The sequence below is a fragment of the Oncorhynchus masou genome, chromosome 29 (genome assembly GCF_036934945.1).
Source record: "Oncorhynchus masou masou isolate Uvic2021 chromosome 29, UVic_Omas_1.1, whole genome shotgun sequence".
Taxonomy (NCBI): Eukaryota; Metazoa; Chordata; class Actinopteri; order Salmoniformes; family Salmonidae; genus Oncorhynchus; species Oncorhynchus masou.
This window is the reverse complement of record NC_088240.1, coordinates 78,100,960-78,125,400: the sequence shown is the minus strand read 5'-3', so window position 1 is coordinate 78,125,400 and position 24,441 is coordinate 78,100,960. Positions and strand designations below refer to the sequence as shown.

Here is a 24,441-nt window from a genome sequence, read left to right as displayed (position 1 = left end):
TACTTCTGTCCACTCTATCCTGTGTGTGTCAGATGGTGTGTCTCTACTACTGTCCACTCTATCCTGTGTGTGTCAGATAGTGTCTCTCTACTACTGTCCACTCTATCCTGTGTGTGTCAGATGGTGTGTCTCTACTACTGTCCACTCTATCCTGTGTGTGTCAGATGGTGTGTCTCTACTACTGTCCACTCTATCCTGTGTGTGTCAGATGGTGTGTCTCTACTACTGTCCACTCTATCCTGTGTGTGTCAGATGGTGTGTCTCTACTACTGTCCACTCTATCCTGTGTGTGTCAGATAGTGTGTCTCTCTACTTCTTTCCACTCCATAACTCTCTTCTGTCTACTGCTCTGGTCTGTGTCTTGTACTCAGTGTCAATATATTTTTCTCAAGGGATAAACAAAAGCATTGACCTCCCCTGTTCCATCTCTCCCTCTATCTGTTCTCTGCTTTCCACACAGAGAGAGACAGAATCAGAAGAGTCCATTCCTCCTGATTCCCACCCAAGTGGGAATAAAAACAGGATTCCACTCTTTCTTTCTGTTCCTCCTCTCATCCCTCCTTCCCCTCCTCCTCTCCATCATGACGTTGCTGGCCTCTGAGAGGTCGCTTCTCATCCGGAACAAATTCCGCTCAGGTGAGGATCTGGCTGGGCCGGTGGGGGTGGAGCTGCATCAGGCCAGGCCGGTAGGTGTGGGGCTGCATCAGGCCAGGCCGGTTGGGGTGTGGCTGGATCAGGCCGGTTGGGGTGGAGCTGCATCAGGCCAGGCCGGTTGGGGTGGGGTTGCATCAGGCCGGTTGAGGTGGGTCTGCATCAGGCCGGTTGGGGTGGAGCTGCATCAGGCCAGGCCGGTTGGGGTGGGGCTGCATCAGGCCGGTTGGGGTGGGGCTGCATCAGGCCAGGCCAGTTGGGGTGGGCCTGCATCAGGCCAGTTGGGGTGGGGCTGCATCAGGCCAGGCCGGTTGGGGTGAGGCTGCATCAGGCCAGGCCGGTTGGGGTGAGGCTGCATCAGGCCAGGCCGGTTGGGGTGAGGCTGCATCAGGCCAGGCCGGTTGGTGTGGGGCTGCATCAGGCCAGGCCGGTTGGGGTGGGGCTGGATCAGGCCGGTTGGGGTGGGGCTGCATCAGGCCAGGCCGGTTGGGGTGGGGCTGCACCAGGCCAGGCCGGTTGGGGTTGGGCTGCATCAGGCCAGGCCGGTTGGTGTGGGGCTGCATCAGGCCAGGCCGGTTGGTGTGGGGCTGCATCAGGCCAGGCCGGTTGGGGTTGGGCTGCATCAGGCCAGGCCGGTTGGTGTGGGGCTGCATCAGGCCAGGCCGGTTGGTGTGGGGCTGCATCAGGCCAGGCCGGTTGGTGTGGGGCTGCATCAGGCCAGGCCGGTTGGCCTGGGGCTGCATCGGGCCAGGCCTGTTGGAGTGGGGCTTTATGTTTTGTGTTAGGTCCATCAGCCATAGGTTACTGTCCTTTAACTAGCAGCAGTTGAGTTCTGGAATTGGAACGTGCCCCTTAAAAATGGCCGCCGCTGTTGTTATCAGTCTGCTGCTGTCATAAAGAGGCTTGGTAGGGACAGGAAATGAGGTCATAGAGACATTCCTGCTGTTTGTTCCAACAGCTGTTCATTACCAGGCCTGTCTTGGGCAGCTGGAGGTTCAGATTAGATCTGATGAGTTTATTTATTTATTTAAATACCAGGAAGTGTCTTGAGGTTTCCAGATTGGATTCATTAGAAGAGACATTTAAATGAGTTAGACTGGCTAACTAAGTATCAGCTGTCCTGCTGCTTTGAACCAACTATCTATACAGCTATGGAGGAAATAGTTGAAGGCTATGAAGGACCAATCAATACTTTTGTCAATAGGTAAATGCTGTCTGATTGGTTGATGTGGAATTAATTGCCTATGGATGGAAGGATGTCAATATGGGTTGTGTAACTTGTGTTGAGGAAGATGTACTACTATACCCTGAGTATGTTACCATGACTGTGGTCAAAGCTGAAAAGCGGTAGGTGTGCTGTGCCCGTGGACAGTGGTGGTGATAGTCAACCATTTTATTAGACAGTTTCTCATGGCAGGAAAATAATCCTGCACTAACAGGCAATGTGTGTTATTGGACGGTAAAAATGTGACATTTTTGTAGGGGTTGATACATTTTAAAGGGAAAATTACAAACTTTAGAAGCCATTTTAAACCTTGAATACAACTCAATGATCATTGATAACCTATAAGGTTCACTATGAGTTTACTTCACATTATAGACGGTTGAGGAGACGATTATAACCTCAATCCAATCTCTGTTATTTCTCTCTGTCCATGAATGCTTGCCCAAAGCAGGAAGATAATCTCACTGAGCTAAATCCATGCACAACAGTAGTTTACACAGTCACCTTCCTGCTCTTATCTGTCATCAAGATTCTGGCTTCATTTGTTTCCACTCAGTTACAGATGGTTAATTGTTAACGGTAAATTAAATTGACCTACCATCTGTAGAGGGCTTATAAATGGTTTATAAGTAGTCAATCAACTCTTCTGGGTAGCTTTTAAGTGATGATTGCATGTGTTAGTTCCCTGGAGCGGGCCAGGGCCTATGTCTGGAACTTTAGTTGGGTCCGGTACACAAATCTGGTCACCTCTGAGAGTCCAATCAATTATTCCACCTCACAACCGATTACACATACAGTGCCATGACTGAGTCAGCATGGAAGCCTATGCGAGTCAGAGTACCCAGTCCAATACGGTACTAAGAGGTAGCTGTTACCAGGCTAAGAGGTGGCAGTTACCAGGCTAAGAGGTAGCTGTTACCAGGCTAAGTGGTAGCAGTTACCAGGCTAAGTGGTAGATGTTACCAGGCTAAGAGCTAGCAGTTACCAGGCTAAGAGGTGGCAGTTACCAGGCTAAGAGGTAGCTGTTACCAGGCTAAGAGGTAGCTGTTACCATGCTAAGAGGTAGGTGTTTCCAGACTAAGAGGTAGGTGTTTCCAGGCTAAGAGGTAGGTGTTTCCAGGCTAAGAGGTAGCTGTTACCAGGCTAAGAGGTAGGTGTTACCAGGCTAAGAGGTAGCTGTTACCAGGCTAAGAGGTGCAGTAACCAGGCTAAGAGGTAGGTGTTTCCAGGCTAAGAGGTGGCAGCTACCAGGCTAAGAGGTAGGTGTTTCCAGGCTAAGAGGTAGGTGTTTCCAGGCTAAGAGGTAGCTGTTTACTGTAGAACCAGGCTAAAAGGTAGGTGTTTCCAGGCTAAGTGGTAGCTGTTTACTGTAGAACCACGCTAAGAGGTAGGTGTTTCCAGGCTAAGAGGTATCTGTTTACTGTAGAACCAGGCTAAGAGGTAGGTGTTTCCAGGCTAAGAGGTAGCTATTTACTGTAGAACCAGGCTAAGTGGTGTTTTTACTGAAGTAATGTAATGGGGTCTCTTTTTGAGTGGCGGTCGGCTGACAGGAAATAGGGGAAGAAGAATTGACTTAGCGTGCATGACCGTGATGAAGGGGGGGAGGTAGAGAGTTCTGGAGAGAGAGGGACAGCTGAAGGGGGGATGGGGGTGACAGAAATAGACATACTGACGGATAAATAGTTACAGCCCCCCCCAAACCCTTCTCATCCTGCTGTCCCCTCCCTCCATCCCTCCCTCCATTTCACTCAGATCTCAAAACTCAGCACTGGAATGCATTGTGGGAAACATCGCCGAACCTATCAGCCCCTCCCCCAATTAACCTCTTAGTGTGAAGGTGTGTGTGCAGTGTATGTGTGTGTGGATGGAGTGGGTGTCTTTGTGCAGAGATTGCTCAGTCACATGTTACAGTAGGATATTGTACTAAAGAACATAGGACAGTACCTTTTACCCAGAGTGACCTTGCAGGTTATTCTCTACTGCTTGTCTTTCAGTCTTGCAGCTGAGGATTCAGAACCGAAGGCAAAATGAAATCGACTCTGGTGAGTGGAGTTACTGTTAATGTTTACTGACAGGGTTGGGTGTTCTCTCTTCTTTACACTACCTTCTAATGAGACTCTCTCTCTCTCTCTCTCTCTCTCTCTCTCTAGGGTTGGGTGTTCTCTCTTCTTTACACTACCTTCTAATGAGACTCTCCCTCTAGGGTTGGGTGTTCTCTCTTCTTTACACTACCTTCTAATGAGACTCTCTCTCTAGGGGTGGGTGTTCTCTCTTCTTTACACTACCTTCTAATGAGACTCTCTCTCTCTCTCTCTCCCTCTCTCTCTCTCTCTCTCTCTCTCTAGGGTTGGGTGTTCTCTCTTCTTTACACTACCTTCTAATGAGACTCTCCCTCTAGGGTTGGGTGTTCTCTCTTCTTTACACTACCTTCTAATGAGACTCTCCCTCTAGGGGTGGGTGTTCTCTCTTCTTTACACTACCTTCTAATGAGACTCTCTCTCTCTCTCTCTCTCTAGGGTTGGGTGTTCTCTCTTCTTTACACTACCTTCTAATGAGACTCTCCCTCTAGGGTTGGGTGTTCTCTCTTCTTTACACTACCTTCTAATGAGACTCTCTCTCTAGGGGTGGGTGTTCTCTCTTCTTTACACTACCTTCTAATGAGACTCTCTCTCTCTCTCTCTCTCTCCCCCTCTCTCTCTCTCTCTCTCTCTCTCCCTCTCTCTCCCTCTCTCTCCCTCTCTCTCCCTCTCCCTCCCTCTCCCTCTCCCTCTCCCTCTCCCTCTCCCTCTCCCTCTCTCTCTCTCCCTCTCTCTCTCTCCCTCTCTCTCTCTCCCTCTCCTTCTCTCCCTCTCTCCCTCTCTCCCTCTCTCCCTCTCTCCCTCTAGGGTTGAAAACTGCCTGTTCCTCTCACAAAGGAGAGAAAGACCAGAGTAAAGCTTTGGTAAGAGACTTGTTGTCCCACTGTTACCGTTGGCTACAGTAAATGCAAATAGTAACAATACAGATTTTGTTACAATGACAAAAGAAAACCCTATGTAATCAAAATCATTTTACATAAAGAAATAATGATAATTTAGGCCATGTCATTTAAATGAATTGAAACTGACCCCAATACTGGCTTTCTGGTTTGACCTGCTATCTCCCAATGCAGCGTCTAACTGACGATGGCGCCACTCAGAAGTCGCCCCTGTGTGGTCTGAACATTAAAACTGCACAAGGTGATGATGCCCCGTCTGTCTGTCCACTGTATTCCTGCTGTCTGTTGTCTGACTCATTTAGTATGCTCCCAGCAAAGCATAATACTCCTCATCACCTACCTCTTTCTCTGTCTCTGTCTCTGTGTCTGTCCCTGTGACTGTCCCTGTCTCTGTCTCTGTCTCTGTCTCTGTGTCTGTCCCTGTGACTGTCCCTGTCCCTGTCCATGTCTCTGTCTCTGTGTCTGTCCACTGTATTCCTGCTGTCTGTTGTCTGACTCATTTAGTATGCTCCCAGCAAAGCATAATACTCCTCATCACCTACCTCTGTCTCTGTCTCTCTCTGTCCCTGTCTCTGTGTCTGTCCCTGTCCCTGTCCATGTCTCTGTCTCTGTGTCTGTCCACTGTATTCCTGCTGTCTGTTGTCTGACTCATTTAGTATGCTCCCAGCAAAGCATAATACTCCTCATCACCTACCTCTGTCTCTGTCTCTCTCTGTCCCTGTCTCTGTGTCTGTCCCTGTCCCTGTCCCTGTCTCTGTCTCTGTGTCTGTCCACTGTATTCCTGCTGTCTGTTGTCTGACTCATTTAGTATGCTCCCAGCAAAGCATAATACTCCTCATCACCTACCTCTGTCTCTGTCTCTCTCTGTCCCTGTCTCTGTGTCTGTCCCTGTCCCTGTCCATGTCTCTGTCTCTGTGTCTGTCCACTGTATTCCTGCTGTCTGTTGTCTGACTCATTTAGTATGCTCCCAGCAAAGCATAATACTCCTCATCACCTACCTCTGTCTCTGTCTCTCTCTGTCCCTGTCTCTGTGTCTGTCCCTGTCCCTGTCCATGTCTCTGTCTCTGTGTCTGTCCACTGTATTCCTGCTGTCTGTTGTCTGACTCATTTAGTATGCTCCCAGCAAAGCATAATACTCCTCATCACCTACCTCTGTCTCTGTCTCTGTCTCTGTGTCTGTCCCTGTCCCTGTCTCTGTGTCTGTCCCTGTCCCTGTCTCTGTGTCTGTCCCTGTCCCTGTCCATGTCTCTGTCTCTGTGTCTGTCCACTGTATTCCTGCTGTCTGTTGTCTGACTCATTTAGTATGCTCCCAGCAAAGCATAATACTCCTCATCACCTACCTCTGTCTTCTCTTCCCCTTTCTCTCTCGCTCTCTCTCTGTAGTACTTTTTACTATCATACATTTTCCATGAAACCCAAAACTTGTTACATTTTGAGTGCTTAGCAGGACAGGAAAATGGTCCAATGCCACACGTATCAAGGAAATACGTGGTCATCATCCCTGCCTCTGATCTGGCGGACTCACTAAACACATGTTTGTAAATGATGTCTGAGTGTTGCAATGTGCCTCTGGCTATCCGTAAAAAAGAAAAGAAACTGTGCTGTCTAATGTGCTTAATAAGGAATTTGAAATGATGTATGTCATTTACTTTTAATACTTAAGAATATGTAATAAACCAAATACTTTTACTCAAATAGTATTTTACTGGGTTACTTTTACGTGAGTCATTTTCATGATGGAATTGGTATTCCATTGGCTGTCAATCACACATAGATATGAACCATGTTGCTCTCCTTTACAGGCAGGTTTCAGTGGATACAACCTGTCAAGCCAAGCAATGATGGACAGATCCTCCTCTCTTTTTTCATGTCCTCTCTCTTCTACTCTCTATCCTCTCCTCCTCTCCCTTCTACTCTCTATCCTCTCCTCCTCTCTCTTCTACTCTCTATCCTGTCCTCCTCTCTCTTCTACTCTCTATCCTCTCCTCCTCTCTCTTCTACTCTCTATCCTGTCCTCCTCTCCCTTCTACTCTCTATCCTGTCCTCCTCTCCCTTCTACTCTCTATCCTCTCCTCCTCTCTCTTCTACTCTCTATCCTGTCCTCCTCTCCCTTCTACTCTCTATCCTCTCCTCTCTCTTCTACTCTCTATCCTGTCCTCCTCTCTCTTCTACTCTCTATCCTCTCCTCCTCTCTCTTCTACTCTCTATCCTCTCCTCCTCTCTCTTCTAATCTCTATCCTGTCCTCCTCTCCCTTCTACTCTCTATCCTCTCCTCCTCTCTCTTCTACTCTCTATCCTGTCCTCCTCTCCCTTCTACTCTCTATCCTCTCCTCCTCTCTCTTCTACTCTCTATCCTGTCCTCCTCTCCCTTCTACTCTCTATCCTCTCCTCTCTCTTCTACTCTCTATCCTGTCCTCCTCTCTCTTCTACTCTCTATCCTGTCTTCCTCTCCCTTCTACTCTCTATCCTCTCCTCCTCTCTCTTCTACTCTATCCTGTCCTCCTCTCTCTTCTACTCTCTATCCTGTCCTCCTCTCCCTTCTACTCTCTATCCTCTCCTCCTCTCTCTTCTACTCTCTATCCTGTCCTCCTCTCCCTTCTACTCTCTATCCTCTCCTCCTCTCTCTTCTACTCTCTATCCTGTCCTCCTCTCTCTTCTACTCTCTATCCTGTCCTCCTCTCCCTTCTACTCTCTATCCTGTCCTCCTCTCTCTTCTACTCTCTATCCTATCATCCTCTCTCTTCTACTCTCTATCCTCTATCCTCTCCTCTCTCTTCTACTCTCTATCCTGTCCTCCTCTCTCTTCTACTCTCTATCCTGTCTTCCTCTCCCTTCTACTCTCTATCCTCTCCTCCTCTCTCTTCTACTCTCTATCCTGTCCTCCTCTCTCTTCTACTCTCTATCCTGTCCTCCTCTCCCTTCTACTCTCTATCCTGTCCTCCTCTCTCTTCTACTCTCTATCCTATCATCCTCTCTCTTCTACTCTCTATCCTCTATCCTGTCCTCCTCTCTCTTCTACTCTCTATCCTGTCCTCCTCTCCCTTCTACTCTCTATCCTGTCCTCCTCTCTCTTCTACTCTCTATCCTATCATCCTCTCTCTTCTACTCTCTATCCTCTATCCTCTCCTCCTCTCTCTTCTACTCTCTCTTCTACTCTCTCTTCTCATCTTTATCCTCTCCTCCTCGCTCTTCTCCTATGTTTTGGGTAACCCTGCTGGGTTGAACTGGGATTGAGTGCCCACGTCAACACAGTTATAGTCTATCTAACAGAAAGGAGTGTGTTGCTTCTCTCTCTAATAGACAGGAGTGTCTGTGGGACCGGAAGGCAGAAGAAGGCTCGGCTGGCTAACAACCTTGGAGAGAAGGTCCAGCATCGGCCCGGACCTCTGGACCTAATACACAAACACATACTGCCTCCGGAGAACTGTGAGTTAACTCACACACGCACAAAATAACTATAGATGTTATGAAACAGTCCAGATGTCATTACTAATTAACCTATTCCTCCTCCCCCTCTTCCCTTAGGCCCAGTCACCTTCCCTCTCTCCTCAGATGTCTTCCAAGATGACATCTCTTCCTGCTCTTCCTCCTTGTCTCCCGAGCAACTCGGGGTCCTCCAATCACCAGGCCTCTCCTCGTCGCTGGGGTTCTTAGACGACCAATCGCTGAGTGACCTGTCCCCTGGGGTCTTGCCCCTTAACCACAGTCCCGCCCATGTTCAGGTGAGATTACCTTCCGCTAAAACCTAACCTTCAGGTGAGATTACCTTCCCCTAATCCTAAACATCAGGTGAGATTACCTTCCCCTAAAACCTAACCATCAATTGAGATTACCTTCCCCTAATCCTAACCATCAGGTGAGATTACCTTCCCCTAAAACCTAACCATCAGATGAGATTACCTTCCCCTAATCCTAAACATCAGGTGAGATTACCTTCCCCTAAAACCTAAACATCAGGTGAGATTACCTTCCCCTAAATCCTAACCATCAGGTGAGATTACCTTCCCCTAATCCTAACCATCAAGTGAGATTACCTTCCCCTAAATCCTAACCATCAGGTGAGATTACCTTCCCCTAAATCCTAACCATCAGGTGAGATTACCTTCCCCTAAATCCTAACCATCAGGTGAGATTACCTTCCCCTAAAACCTAACCATCAGGTGAGATTACCTTCCCCTAATCCTAACCATCAAGTGAGATTACCTTCCCCTATTCCTAACCATCAGGTGAGATTACCTTCCCCTATTCCTAACCATCAGGTGAGATTACCTTCCCCTAATCCTAAACATCAGGTGAGATTACCTTCCCCTAATCCTAACCATCAAGTGAGATTACCTTCCCCTAATCCTAACCATCAGGTGAGATTACCTTCCCCTATTCCTAACCATCAAGTGAGATTACCTTCCCCTAAAACCTAACCATCAAGTGAGATTACCTTCCCCTAAAACCTAACCATCAAGTAGGATTACCTTCCCCTAATCCTAACCATCAGGTGAGATTACCTTCCCCTAAAACCTAACCATCAAGTGAGATTACCTTCCCCTAAAACCTAACCATCAAGTGAGATTACCTTCCCCTAATCCTAAACATCAGGTGAGATTACCTTCCCCTAAAACCTAACCATCAAGTGAGATTACCTTCCCCTAAAACCTAACCATCAGGTGAGATTACCTTCCCCTAATCCTAAACATCAGGTGAGATTACCTTCCCCTAAAACCTAACCATCAAGTGAGATTACCTTCCCCTAATCCTAACCATCAGGTGATACCTTCCCCTAATGCTAACCTCAACCATCAACACGGGAAACACAAAACTGACTTTAGAACTGCAAGTCATGTTTGGATCAGGTCCTTTGCTATTACCTGTTTATATTTCTGTCCTGCTTTCCTCCAGTCTATCTTGGCTTTGCTCCCAGCAACCGAGGGCATCAGCCAGCCAATGAGCATGACCGTGGGCGACTCCAACTCCATGGCAACGACCGGGAGACCAAAGGGGATGTATCTGACCTCCCATGCCACGCCCCTGCTGCCAAAGGTATTGGAACAGGGTTACTCAGAAATAGACCAAACACACATCCAGAACAATGTGTAAATGCATCTGTAAAAAGCATTAAAGCATCAATCAAAAATAATCCCATGCAAATACGGCATTACAGATGTTAATGCGTTGTCTGCATAGAGAGACAGACATGTTTTGACTGTGCTGGTCAGATACAGTATATCAGTCTCTTCTTCTCCCGGTGTCTACTGACAGGTATTCAACCACATAGCATAATGTACACACTCACTCTGGTGTTACGTATTTATTAGTGTCCACAGTCACTACCAACGGAACTATGCCCTATGGATTTAGGCACCCACACACACACACCTGCTAGATGTCACAGCTGACTGGACACACTGTCAGTTGTCACGGTTTCACACATGCGTTTAATGCCAGGATTCAGCTAGGATACTGACTGTTCAACCGTTACAACCTGAAAGGATCACATGTGTTCCATGACATATTGTATACATCCTGCTGTTAACTTTGCCTTAGAAACTCATAACATGGTAGTAATTTCAGAACTGGCTGTACTAATCAGAACTGATCTGACCTCTCTCAGGTTATACTGTTTATGTATTTTGACAATGCTTGAATACTACATTTCTAAAAAAAATATGGATATGAGAAATATTACTTTGATTCATTCTCTGTCCCCCCCCTCTCCCTCCCCTCTTCCTTTCTCTCCCTCTTCCTTTCTCAGACAGCCCGGTCGCTCACACCTCCCTCCGACTCCTCCTCCCTTACTCCCTCCCTGACTTCCTCTCGCCCCCCCCGCCCGCGGAAACCACGGGATTCACAGCCCAAGATGAGGAAACTCAAATACCATCAGTACATTCCCCCCGACCAGAGAGGCACGGCCGGGACTGCCGGTAATAGTCTTTATACTTTAAAAATCATGATTATCTTTTATGTATATTTTACCTTTCATACAGTACTTGCAGCTCAATGTGCTTTACATGACAAATGTTGTCAAAATGAGTCCACTAAATAGCAGGGAAGTTGATAATTATTAACATTGTGCTCAGGGGATGGGGCCAGTCAGAGGAGCCCCACCCCAGCCCAGCTCTTAGACCCTGCCTACTCCAGCCTCCTGCAGCAACAGCAGGTGTTCCTCCAGCTGCAGATCCTCCAGAACCAACAACAACAACAGAACCAGCAGCAACAGGACCAGCAGCAGCTCACCGTCACACCCAGGTAGGTAGCACTACATACACCAAACCTCCCTCCCCCTGGGCCTTCTCTCAATAACTGTGGTTTCATTCAGATGTTATACTGTTTATCAGACCATTTAAAGTTAGTTAACCATTACATGAGCGCTGGCAACTAGCATGAATGTTTTGTTTTTATCAAAGTGGAGACACCAACCAAATGGTGAGGTTCTCTGGAGCCATGCACCAGAACCCTCAGCCTGTATCCAAGGCAACAAACCACACCTCTGTGGACACAAGTCCCTCCAACAAGTCTGAGCTCCTCCCACCTAACCTGGTCGACCTCACGGTAATATGGGCAGGACAATCACTTGAACATTTGAATGTTTATAGCACTTCTCACTTCCTATTAATCTGTACCTTCTCTTCCTTCTTTTGTCCTTGCTTGCTTCTCTTCATTCTCTGACCTCTTTCTCTCATCCCTCTCTATTTGCTGTCTCTGACACTCTCCTCTGTCACACCCCGTCCTCCTTCTCTCCCAGGTGTCTGAGTTGCGACAGCAGCTGCGTGAGCGAGGTCTTCCTGTCTCCGGCACCAAGCCCGCCCTCCTCCAGAGGCTCCGCCCTTTCCAGCTGCCCCACCTGTGTTTGACCCCTATGCCCTTCTGCCAGCTGGGTACCAGCCAGGAACCCCTTACCCCCACCTCCTTGCTCACCCCCAGCCACTACCCCAGCTCCAGCCCCAGCCCCAGCTCTGGAACTGACTCCCCCACCAACAGCCCTAACCATCAGGTCTACATCCAGTCCACTGGAATTCTGAGCAGGGTTCCAAACGGAATAGTTAATGGCATTCCGAATGGTAATACTAATGGAATAGGGGTCAGTGTGGTGGGGGAGCAGTGTGGCTTCCTGGCCGCTGCGTTAACCCCATCGTCGACACCCAGCCCCGGTCTCCCCCCATGCGCCTCTTTGCCACTGTCGACTGGCCCCCCCTGGCGGTCGGAGCAGGAGCAGCAGGAGCTGAGCCTGGAGCTGGGGATGAGGGAGAGGATGAGGAGCAGGCCCAGGGAGAGGCTATCTCCTCCTCTGTCTCTATCCTGTGGGGGTTCCCTCCATCCCTTCCTGCAACAGGATCCAGGATGGCCCAGAGGGACACCAGAGAGGGAAGGACAGACAGAGATCCTGTTCACACAGGTAAACTAACACGCCTGACTCAGACAGACAGACCAGTCTCTCCTGTATCTGACAGACAGACAGACCAGTCTCTCCTGTATCTGACTCAGACAGACAGACCAGTCTCTCCTATACCTGACAGACAGAAAGATACACCAGTCTCTCCTGTATCTGACTCAGACAGACAGACCAGTCTCTCCTGTATCTGACAGACAGAAAGATACACCAGTCTCTCCTGTATCTGACTCAGACAGACAGACCAGTCTCTCCTGTATCTGACAGACAGAAAGATACACCAGTCTCTCCTGTATCTGACTCAGACAGACAGATACATCTGTCTCTCCTATACCTGAATCAGACAGACAGACCAGTCTCTCCTGTATCTGACTCAGACAGACAGATACATCTGTCTCTCCTATACCTGACTCAGACAGACAGATACACCAGTCTCTCCTGTATCTGACTCAGACAGACAGATACATCTGTCTCTCCTATACCTGACAGACAGAAAGATACACCAGTCTCTCCTGTATCTGACTCAGACAGACAGATACATCTGTCTCTCCTATACCTGAATCAGACAGACAGACCAGTCTCTCCTGTACCTGACTCAGACAGACAGATACATCTGTCTCTCCTATACCTGACAGACAGATACACCAGTCTCTCCTGTATCTGACTCAGACAGACAGACCAGTCTCTCCTGTATCTGACTCAGACAGAAAGATACACCAGTCTCTCCTGTATCTGACTCAGACAGACAGATACATCTGTCTCTCCTATACCTGAATCAGACAGACAGACCAGTCTCTCCTGTATCTGACTCAGACAGACAGATACATCTGTCTCTCCTATACCTGACTCAGACAGACAGATACACCAGTCTCTCCTGTATCTGACTCAGACAGACAGATACATCTGTCTCTCCTATACCTGACAGACAGAAAGATACACCAGTCTCTCCTGTATCTGACTCAGACAGACAGATACATCTGTCTCTCCTATACCTGAATCAGACAGACAGACCAGTCTCTCCTGTACCTGACTCAGACAGACAGATACATCTGTCTCTCCTATACCTGACAGACAGACAGATACACCAGTCTCTCCTGTATCTGACTCAGACAGACAGACCAGTCTCTCCTGTATCTGACTCAGACAGACAGATACACCAGTCTCTCCTGTATCTGACTCAGACAGACAGACCAGTCTCTCCTGTATCTGACTCAGACAGACAGATACATCTGTCTCTCCTATACCTGACAGACAGACAGATACACCAGTCTCTCCTGTATCTGACTCAGACAGACAGACCAGTCTCTCCTGTATCTGACTCAGACAGACAGATACACCAGTCTCTCCTGTATCTGACTCAGACAGACAGACCAGTTTCTCCTGTATCTGACTCAGACAGACAGATACATCTGTCTCTCCTATACCTGACAGACAGACAGATACACCATAGTCTCTCCTATAACTGACTCAGACAGACAGATACACCATAGTCTCTCCTATACCTGACTCAGACAGACAGACAGATACACCATAGCCTCTCCTATACCTGACTCAAACAGACAGACAGATACACCATAGTCTCTCCTATACCTGACTCAGACAGACAGATACACCATAGCCTCTCCTATACCTGACTCAGACAGACAGATACACCATAGCCTTTCCTACACCTGACTCAGACAGACAGATACACCATAGCCTCTCCTATACCTGACTCAGACAGACAGATACACCATAGACTCTCCTATACCTGACTCAGACAGACAGATACACCATGGTCTATCCTATACCCGACTAAGACAGACAGACAGATACACCCTAGTCTCTCCTATACCTGACTCAGACAGACAGATACACCATAGTCTCTCCTATACCTGACTCAGGCAGACAGATACACCATAGTCTCTCCTATACCTGACTCAGACAGACAGATACACCATAGTCTATCCTATACCTGACTCAGACAGACAGATACACCATAGTCTCTCCTATACCTGACTCAGGCAGACAGATACACCATAGTCTCTCCTATACCTGACTCAGGCAGACAGATACACCATAGTCTCTCCTATACCTGACTCAGACAGACAGATACACCATAGTCTATCCTATACCTGACTCAGGCAGACAGATACACCATAGTCTCTCCTATACCTGACTCAGACAGACAGATACACCATAGTCTCTCCTATACCTGACTCAGACAGACAGATACACCATAGTCTCTCCTATACCTGACTCAGGAAGACAGATACACCATAGTCTCTCCTATACCTGACTCAGACAGACAGATACACCATAGTCTATCCTATACCTGACTCAGACAGACAGATACACCATAGTCTCTCCTATACCTGACTCAGGCAGACAGATACACCATAGTCTCTCCTATACCTGACTCAGACAGACAGATACACCATGGTCTATCCTATACCTGACAAAGACAGACAGACAGATACACCATGGTCTATCCTATACCTGACGAAGACAGACAGACAGATACACCATGGTCTATCCTATACCCGACTAAGACAGACAGACAGATACACCATAGTCTCTCCTATACCTGACAGACAGACAGATACACCATAGTCTCTCCTATACCTGACTCAGTCAGACAGATACACCATAGCCTCTCCTATACCTGACTCAGACAGACAGATATACCATAGCCTCTCCTATACCTGACTCAGACAGACAGATACACCATAGTCTCTCCTATACCTGACTCAGGCAGACAGATACACCATAGTCTCTCCTATACCTGACTCAGACAGACAGATACATCTGTCTCTCCTATACCTGACAGACAGACAGATACACCATAGTCTCTCCTATACCTGACTCAGACAGACAGATACACCATAGCCTCTCCTATACCTGACTCAGACAGACAGATACACCATAGTCTCTCCTATACCTGACTCAGACAGACAGATACACCATAGACTCTCCTATACCTGACTCAGACAGACAGATACACCATGGTCTATCCTATACCTGACTCAGACAGACAGATACACCATAGTCTCTCCTATACCTGACTCAGACAGACAGATACACCATAGTCTATCCTATACCTGACTCAGACAGACAGATACACCATAGTCTCTCCTATACCTGACTCAGACAGACAGATACACTATAGTCTCTCCTATACCTGACTCAGACAGACAGATACACCATAGTCTATCCTATACCTGACTCAGACAGATACACCATAGTCTCTCCTATACCTGACTCAGGCAGACAGATACACCATAGTCTCTCCTATACCTGACTCAGACAGATACACCATAGTCTATCCTATACCTGACTCAGACAGACAGACAGATACACCATGGTCTATCCTATACCCGACTAACACAGACAGACAGATACACCATAGTCTCTCCTATACCTGACTCAGTCAGACAGATACACCATAGTCTCTCCTATACCTGACTCAGTCAGACAGATACACCATAGTCTCTCCTATACCTGACTCAGTCAGACAGATACACCATAGTCTCTCCTATACCTGACTCAGACAGACAGATACACCATAGTCTATCCTATACCTGACTAAGACAGACAGATACACCATAGTCTCTCCTATACCTGACGAAGACAGACAGATACACCATAGTCTCTCCTATACCTGACTCAGTCAGACAGATACACCATAGTCTCTCCTATACCTGACTCAGTCAGACAGATACACCATAGTCTCTCCTATACCTGACGAAGACAGACAGATACACCATAGTCTCTCCTATACCTGACTCAGGCAGACAGATACACCATAGTCTCTCCAATACCTGACTCAGACAGACAGATACATCTGTCTCTCCTATACCTGACAGACAGACAGATACACCATAGTCTCTCCTATACCTGACTCAGACAGACAGATACACCATAGTCTCTCCTATACCTGACTCAGACAGACAGATACATCTGTCTCTCCTATACCTGACAGACAGACAGATACACCATAGTCTCTCCTATACCTGACTCAGACAGACAGATACACCATAGCCTCTCCTATACCTGACTCAGACAGACAGATACACCATAGTCTCTCCTATACCTGACTCAGACAGACAGATACACCATAGACTCTCCTATACCTGACTCAGACAGACAGATACACCATGGTCTATCCTATACCTGACTCAGACAGACAGATACACCATAGTCTCTCCTATACCTGACTCAGACAGACAGATACACCATAGTCTATCCTATACCTGACTCAGACAGACAGATACACCATAGTCTCTCCTATACCTGACTCAGACAGACAGATACACCATAGTCTCTCCTATACCTGACTCAGACAGACAGATACACCATAGTCTATCCTATACCTGACTCAGACAGATACACCATAGTCTCTCCTATACCTGACTCAGGCAGACAGATACACCATAGTCTCTCCTATACCTGACTCAGACAGATACACCATAGTCTATCCTATACCTGACTCAGACAGACAGACAGATACACCATGGTCTATCCTATACCCGACTAACACAGACAGACAGATACACCATAGTCTCTCCTATACCTGACTCAGTCAGACAGATACACCATAGTCTCTCCTATACCTGACTCAGTCAGACAGATACACCATAGTCTCTCCTATACCTGACTCAGTCAGACAGATACACCATAGTCTCTCCTATACCTGACTCAGACAGACAGATACACCATAGTCTATCCTATACCTGACTAAGACAGACAGATACACCATAGTCTCTCCTATACCTGACGAAGACAGACAGATACACCATAGTCTCTCCTATACCTGACTCAGTCAGACAGATACACCATAGTCTCTCCTATACCTGACTCAGTCAGACAGATACACCATAGGCTCTCCTATACCTGACGAAGACAGACAGATACACCATAGTCTCTCCTATACCTGACTCAGGCAGACAGATACACCATAGCCTCTCCTATACCTGACTCAGACAGACAGATACATCTGTCTCTCCTATACCTGACAGACAGACAGATACACCATAGTCTCTCCTATACCTGACTCAGACAGACAGATACACCATAGCCTCTCCTATACCTGACTCAGACAGACAGATACACCATAGCCTCTCCTATACTTGACTCAGACAGACAGATACACCATAGACTCTCCTATACCTGACTCAGACAGACAGATACACCATGGTCTATCCTATACCTGACTCAGACAGACAGACAGATACACCATGGTCTATCCTATACCTGACTAAGACAGACAGACAGATACACCATAGTCTATCCTATACCTGACGAAGACAGACAGACAGATACACCATGGTCTATCCTATACCCGACTAAGACAGACAGACAGATACACCATAGTCTCTCCTATACCTGACAGACAGACAGATACACCATAGTCTCTCCTATACCTGACTCAGTCAGACAGATACACCATAGTCTCTCCTATACCTGACTCAGACAGACAGAAACACCATAGTCTCTCCTATACCTGACTCAGACAGACAGATACACCATAGCCTCTCCTATACCTGACTCAGACAGACAGATACACCATAGCCTCTCCTATACCTGACTCAGACAGACAGATACACCATAGTCTCTCCTATACCTGACTCAGGCAGACAGATACACCATAGTCTCTCCTATACCTGACTCAGACAGACAGATACATCTGTCTCTCCTATACCTGACAGACAGACAGATACACCATAGTCTCTCCTATACCTGACTCAGACAGACAGATACACCATAGCCTCTCCTATACCTGACTCAGACAGACAGATACACCATAGCCTCTCCTATACCTGACTCAGACAGACAGATACACCATAGACTCTCCTATACCTGACTCAGACAGACAGATACACCATGGTCTATCCTATACCTGACTCAGACAGACAGATACACCATAGTCTCTCCTATACCTGACTCAGACAGACAGATACACCATAGTCTATCCTATACCTGACTCAGACAGACAGATACACCATAGTCTCTCCTATACCTGACTCAGACAGACAGATACACCATAGTCTCTCCTATACCTGACTCAGACAGACAGATACACCATAGTCTATCCTATACCTGACTCAGACAGATACACCATAGTCTCTCCTATACCTGACTCAGGCAGACAGATACACCATAGTCTCTCCTATACCTGACTCAGGCAGATACACCATAGTCTATCCTATACCTGACTCAGACAGACAGACAGATACACCATGGTCTATCCTATACCCGACTAACACAGACAGACAGATACACCATAGTCTCTCCTATACCTGACTCAGTCAGACAGATACACCATAGTCTCTCCTATACCTGACTCAGTCAGACAGATACACCATAGTCTCTCCTATACCTGACTCAGTCAGACAGATACACCATAGTCTCTCCTATACCTGACTCAGTCAGACAGATACACCATAGTCTCTCCTATACCTGACGAAGACAGACAGATACACCATAGTCTCTCCTATACCTGACTCAGTCAGACAGATACACCATAGTCTCTCCTATACCTGACTCAGTCAGACAGATACACCATAGTCTCTCCTATACCTGACGAAGACAGACAGATACACCATAGTCTCTCCTATACCTGACTCAGGCAGACAGATACACCATAGTCTCTCCTATACCTGACTCAGACAGACAGATACATCTGTCTCTCCTATACCTGACAGACAGACAGATACACCATAGTCTCTCCTATACCTGACTCAGACAGACAGATACACCATAGCCTCTCCTATACCTGACTCAGACAGACAGATACACCATAGCCTCTCCTATACTTGACTCAGACAGACAGATACACCATAGACTCTCCTATACCTGACTCAGACAGACAGATACACCATGGTCTATCCTATACCTGACTCAGACAGACAGACAGATACACCATGGTCTATCCTATACCTGACTAAGACAGACAGACAGATACACCATAGTCTATCCTATACCTGACAAAGACAGACAGACAGATACACCATGGTCTATCCTATACCCGACTAAGACAGACAGACAGATACACCATAGTCTCTCCTATACCTGACAGACAGACAGATACACCATAGTCTCTCCTATACCTGACTCAGTCAGACAGATACACCATAGTCTCTCCTATACCTGACTCAGACAGACAGAAACACCATAGTCTCTCCTATACCTGACTCAGACAGACAGATACACCATAGCCTCTCCTATACCTGACTCAGACAGACAGATACACCATAGCCTCTCCTATACCTGACTCAGGCAGACAGATACACCATAGTCTCTCCTATACCTGACTCAGACAGACAGATACATCTGTCTCTCCTATACCTGACAGACAGACAGATACACCATAGTCTCTCCTATACCTGACTCAGACAGACAGATACACCATAGCCTCTCCTATACCTGACTCAGACAGACAGATACACCATAGCCTCTCCTATACCTGACTCAGACAGACAGATACACCATAGCCTCTCCTATACCTGACTCAGACAGACAGATACACCATAGACTCTCCTATACCTGACTCAGACAGACAGATACACCATGGTCTATCCTATACCTGACTCAGACAGACAGATACACCATAGTCTCTCCTATACCTGACTCAGGCAGACAGATACACCATATTCTCTCCTATACCTGACTCAGGCAGACAGATACATCTGTCTCTCCTATACCTGACAGACAGACAGATACACCAGTCTCTCCTATACCTGACTCAGACAGACAGATACACCATAGCCTCTATTTTTCCTGACTCAGACAGACAGATACACCATAGCCTCTCCTATACCTGACTCAGACAGACAGATACACCATAGACTCTCCTATACCTGACTCAGACAGACAGATACACCATAGTCTCTCCTATACCTGACTCAGACAGACAGATACATCTGTCTCTCCTAAACCTTACAGACAGACAGATACACCATAGTCTCTCCTATACCTGACTCAGACAGACAGATACACCATAGCCTCTCCTATACCTGACTCAGACAGACAGATACACCATAGTCTCTCCTATACCTGACTCAGACAGACAGATACACCATAGTCTCTCCTATACCTGACTCAGACAGACAGATACACCATAGTCTCTCCTATACCTGACTCAGACAGACAGATACACCATAGTCTCTCCTATACCTGACTCAGACAGACAGACAGATACACCATAGCCTCTCCTATACCTGACTCAGATAGACAGATACACCATAGTCTATCCTATACCTGACTCAGACAGACAGATACACCATAGTCTCTCCTATACCTGACTCAGACAGACAGATACACCATAGCCTCTCCTATACCTGACTCAGACAGACAGATACACCATAGTCTCTCCTATACCTGACTAAGACAGACAGACAGATACACCATGGTCTATCCTATACCCGACTAAGACAGTCAGACAGATACACCATAGTCTCTCCTATACCTGACGAAGAAAGACAGATACACCATAGTCTCTCCTATACCTGACTCAGGCAGACAGATACACCATAGTCTCTCCTATACCTGACTCAGGCAGACAGATACACCATAGTCTCTCCTATACCTGACGAAGACAGACAGATACACCATAGTCTCTCCTATACCTGACTCAGTCAGACAGATACACCATAGTCTCTCCTATACCTGACTCAGTCAGACAGATACACCATAGTCTCTCCTATACCTGACGAAGACAGACAGATACACCATAGTCTCTCCTATACCTGACTCAGGCAGACAGATACACCATATTCTCTCCTATACCTGACTCAGGCAGACAGATACATCTGTCTCTCCTAAACCTTACAGACAGACAGATACACCATATTCTCTCCTATACCTGACTCAGGCAGACAGATACATCTGTCTCTCCTATACCTGACAGACAGACAGATACACCAGTCTCTCCTATACCTGACTCAGACAGACAGATACACCATAGCCTCTCCTATACCTGACTCAGACAGACAGATACACCATAGTCTCTCCTATACCTGACTCAGACAGACAGATACACCATAGTCTCTCCTATACCTGACTCAGACAGACAGATACACCATAGTCTCTCCTATACCTGACTCAGACAGACAGATACACCATAGTCTCTCCTATACCTGACTCAGACAGACAGACAGATATACCATAGCCTCTCCTATACCTGACTCAGACAGACAGATACACCATAGTCTATCCTATACCTGACTCAGACAGACAGATACACCATAGTCTCTCCTATACCTGACTCAGACAGACAGACAGATACACCATGGTCTATCCTATACCCGACTAAGACAGACAGACAGATACACCATAGTCTCTCCTATACCTGACTCAGACAGACAGATACATCTGTCTCTCCTATACCTGACAGACAGACAGATACACCATAGTCTCTCCTATACCTGACTCAGACAGACAGATACACCATAGCCTCTCCTATACCTGACTCAGACAGACAGATACACCATAGCCTCTCCTATACCTGACTCAGACAGACAGATACACCATAGACTCTCCTATACCTGACTCAGACAGACAGATACACCATGGTCTATCCTATACCTGACTCAGACAGACAGATAGACCATAGTCTCTCCTATACCTGACTCAGACAGACAAATACACCATAGTCTCTCCTATACCTGACTAAGACAGACAGACAGATACACCATGGTCTATCCTATACCTGACTCAGACAGACAGATACACCATAGTCTCTCCTATACCTGACTCAGACAGACAGATACACCATAGTCTCTCCTATACCTGACTCAGACAGACAGATACACCATAGTCTCTCCTATACCTGACTCAGACAGACAGATACACCATAGCCTCTCCTATACCTGACTCAGACAGACAGATACACCATAGTCTCTCCTATACCTGACTCAGGCAGACAGATACACCATAGTCTCTCCTATACCTGACTCAGACAGACAGATACATCTGTCTCTCCTATACCTGACAGACAGACAGATACACCATAGTCTCTCCTATACCCGACTCAGACAGACAGATACACCATAGCCTCTCCTATACCTGACTCAGGCAGACAGATACACCATAGTCTCTCCTATACCTGACTCAGACAGATACACCATAGTCTCTCCTATACCTGACTCAGGCAGACAGATACACCATAGTCTCTCCTATACCTGACTCAGTCAGACAGATACACCATAGTCTATCCTATACCTGACTCAGTCAGACAGATACACCATAGTCTCTCCTATACCTGATGAAGACAGACAGATACACCATAGTCTCTCTTATACCTGACTCAGTCAGACAGATACACCATAGTCTCTCCTATACCTGACTCAGTCAGACAGATACACCATAGTCTCTCCTATACCTGACTCAGTCAGACAGATACACCATAGTCTCTCCTATACCTGACTCAGACATATACACCATAGTCTCTCCTATACCTGACGAAGACAGACAGATACACCATAGTCTCTCCTATACCTGACTCAGACAGACAGATACATCTGTCTCTCCTATACCTGACAGACAGACAGATACACCATAGTCTCTCCTGTACCTGACTCAGTCAGACAGATACACCATAGTCTATCCTATACCTGACTCAGACAGATACACCATAGTCTCTCCTATACCTGACTCAGGCAGACAGATACACCATAGTCTCTCCTATACCTGACTCAGACAGACAGATACATCTGTCTCTCCTATACCTGACAGACAGACAGATACACCATAGTCTCCCCTATACCTGACTCAGACAGACAGATACACCATAGCCTCTCCTATACCTGACTCAGACAGACAGATACACCATAGCCTCTCCTATACCTGACTCAGACAGACAGATACACCATAGCCTCTCCTATACCTGACTCAGACAGACAGATACACCATAGTCTCTCCTATACCTGACTCAGACAGACAGATACACCATAGTCTCTCCTATACCTGACAGACAGACAGATACACCATAGCCTCTCCTATACCTGACTCAGACAGACAGATACACCATAGTCTCTCCTATACCTGACTCAGACAGACAGACAGATACACCATAGTCTCTCCTATACCTGACGAAGACAGACAGATACACCATAGTCTCTCCTATACCTGACTCAGACAGACAGATACACCATGGTCTATCCTATACCCTACTAAGACAGACAGACAAATACACCATAGTCTCTCCTATACCTGACTCAGACAGACAGATACATCTGTCTCTCCTATACCTGACAGACAGACAGATACACCATAGTCTCTCCTATACCTGACTCAGACAGACAGATACACCATAGCCTCTCCTATACCTGACTCAGGCAGACAGATACACCATAGTCTCTCCTATACCTGACTCAGACAGATACACCATAGTCTCTCCTATACCTGACTCAGGCAGACAGATACACCATAGTATCTCCTATACCTGACTCAGTCAGACAGATACACCATAGTCTCTCCTATACCTGACTCAGTCAGACAGATACACCATAGTCTCTCCTATACCTGACGAAGACAGACAGATACACCATAGTCTCTCCTATACCTGACTCAGTCAGACAGATACACCATAGTCTCTCCTATACCTGACTCAGTCAGACAGATACACCATAGTCTCTCCTATACCTGACGAAGACAGACAGATACACCATAGTCTCTCCTATACCTGACTCAGACAGACAGATACATCTGTCTCTCCTATACCTGACAGACAGACAGATACACCACAGTCTCTCCTATACCTGACTCAGTCAGACAGATACACCATAGACTATCCTATACCTGACTCAGACAGATACACCATAGTCTCTCCTATACCTGACTCAGGCAGACAGATACACCATAGTCTCTCCTATACCTGACTCAGACAGACAGATACATCTGTCTCTCCTATACCTGACAGACAGACAGATACACCATAGTCTCTCATATACCTGACTCAGACAGACAGATACACCATAGCCTCTCCTATACCTGACTCAGACAGACAGATACACCATAGCCTCTCCTATACCTGACTCAGACAGACAGATACACCATAGACTCTCCTATACCTGACTCAGACAGACAGATACACCATAGTCTCTCCTATACCTGACTCAGACAGACAGATACACCATAGTCTCTCCTATACCTGACAGACAGACAGATACACCATAGTCTCTCCTATACCTGACTCAGACAGACAGATACATCATAGTCTCTCCTATA

The 24,441-nt window shown here is 46.9% G+C and overlaps 1 pseudogene; it reads left to right on the top strand.

The window, feature by feature from the left end:
- Nucleotides 1-581: 581 nt before the first annotated feature.
- LOC135519768 (myocardin-like) overlaps nt 582-24,441 on the top strand; it is a 76,785-nt pseudogene continuing 52,925 nt past the window's right edge.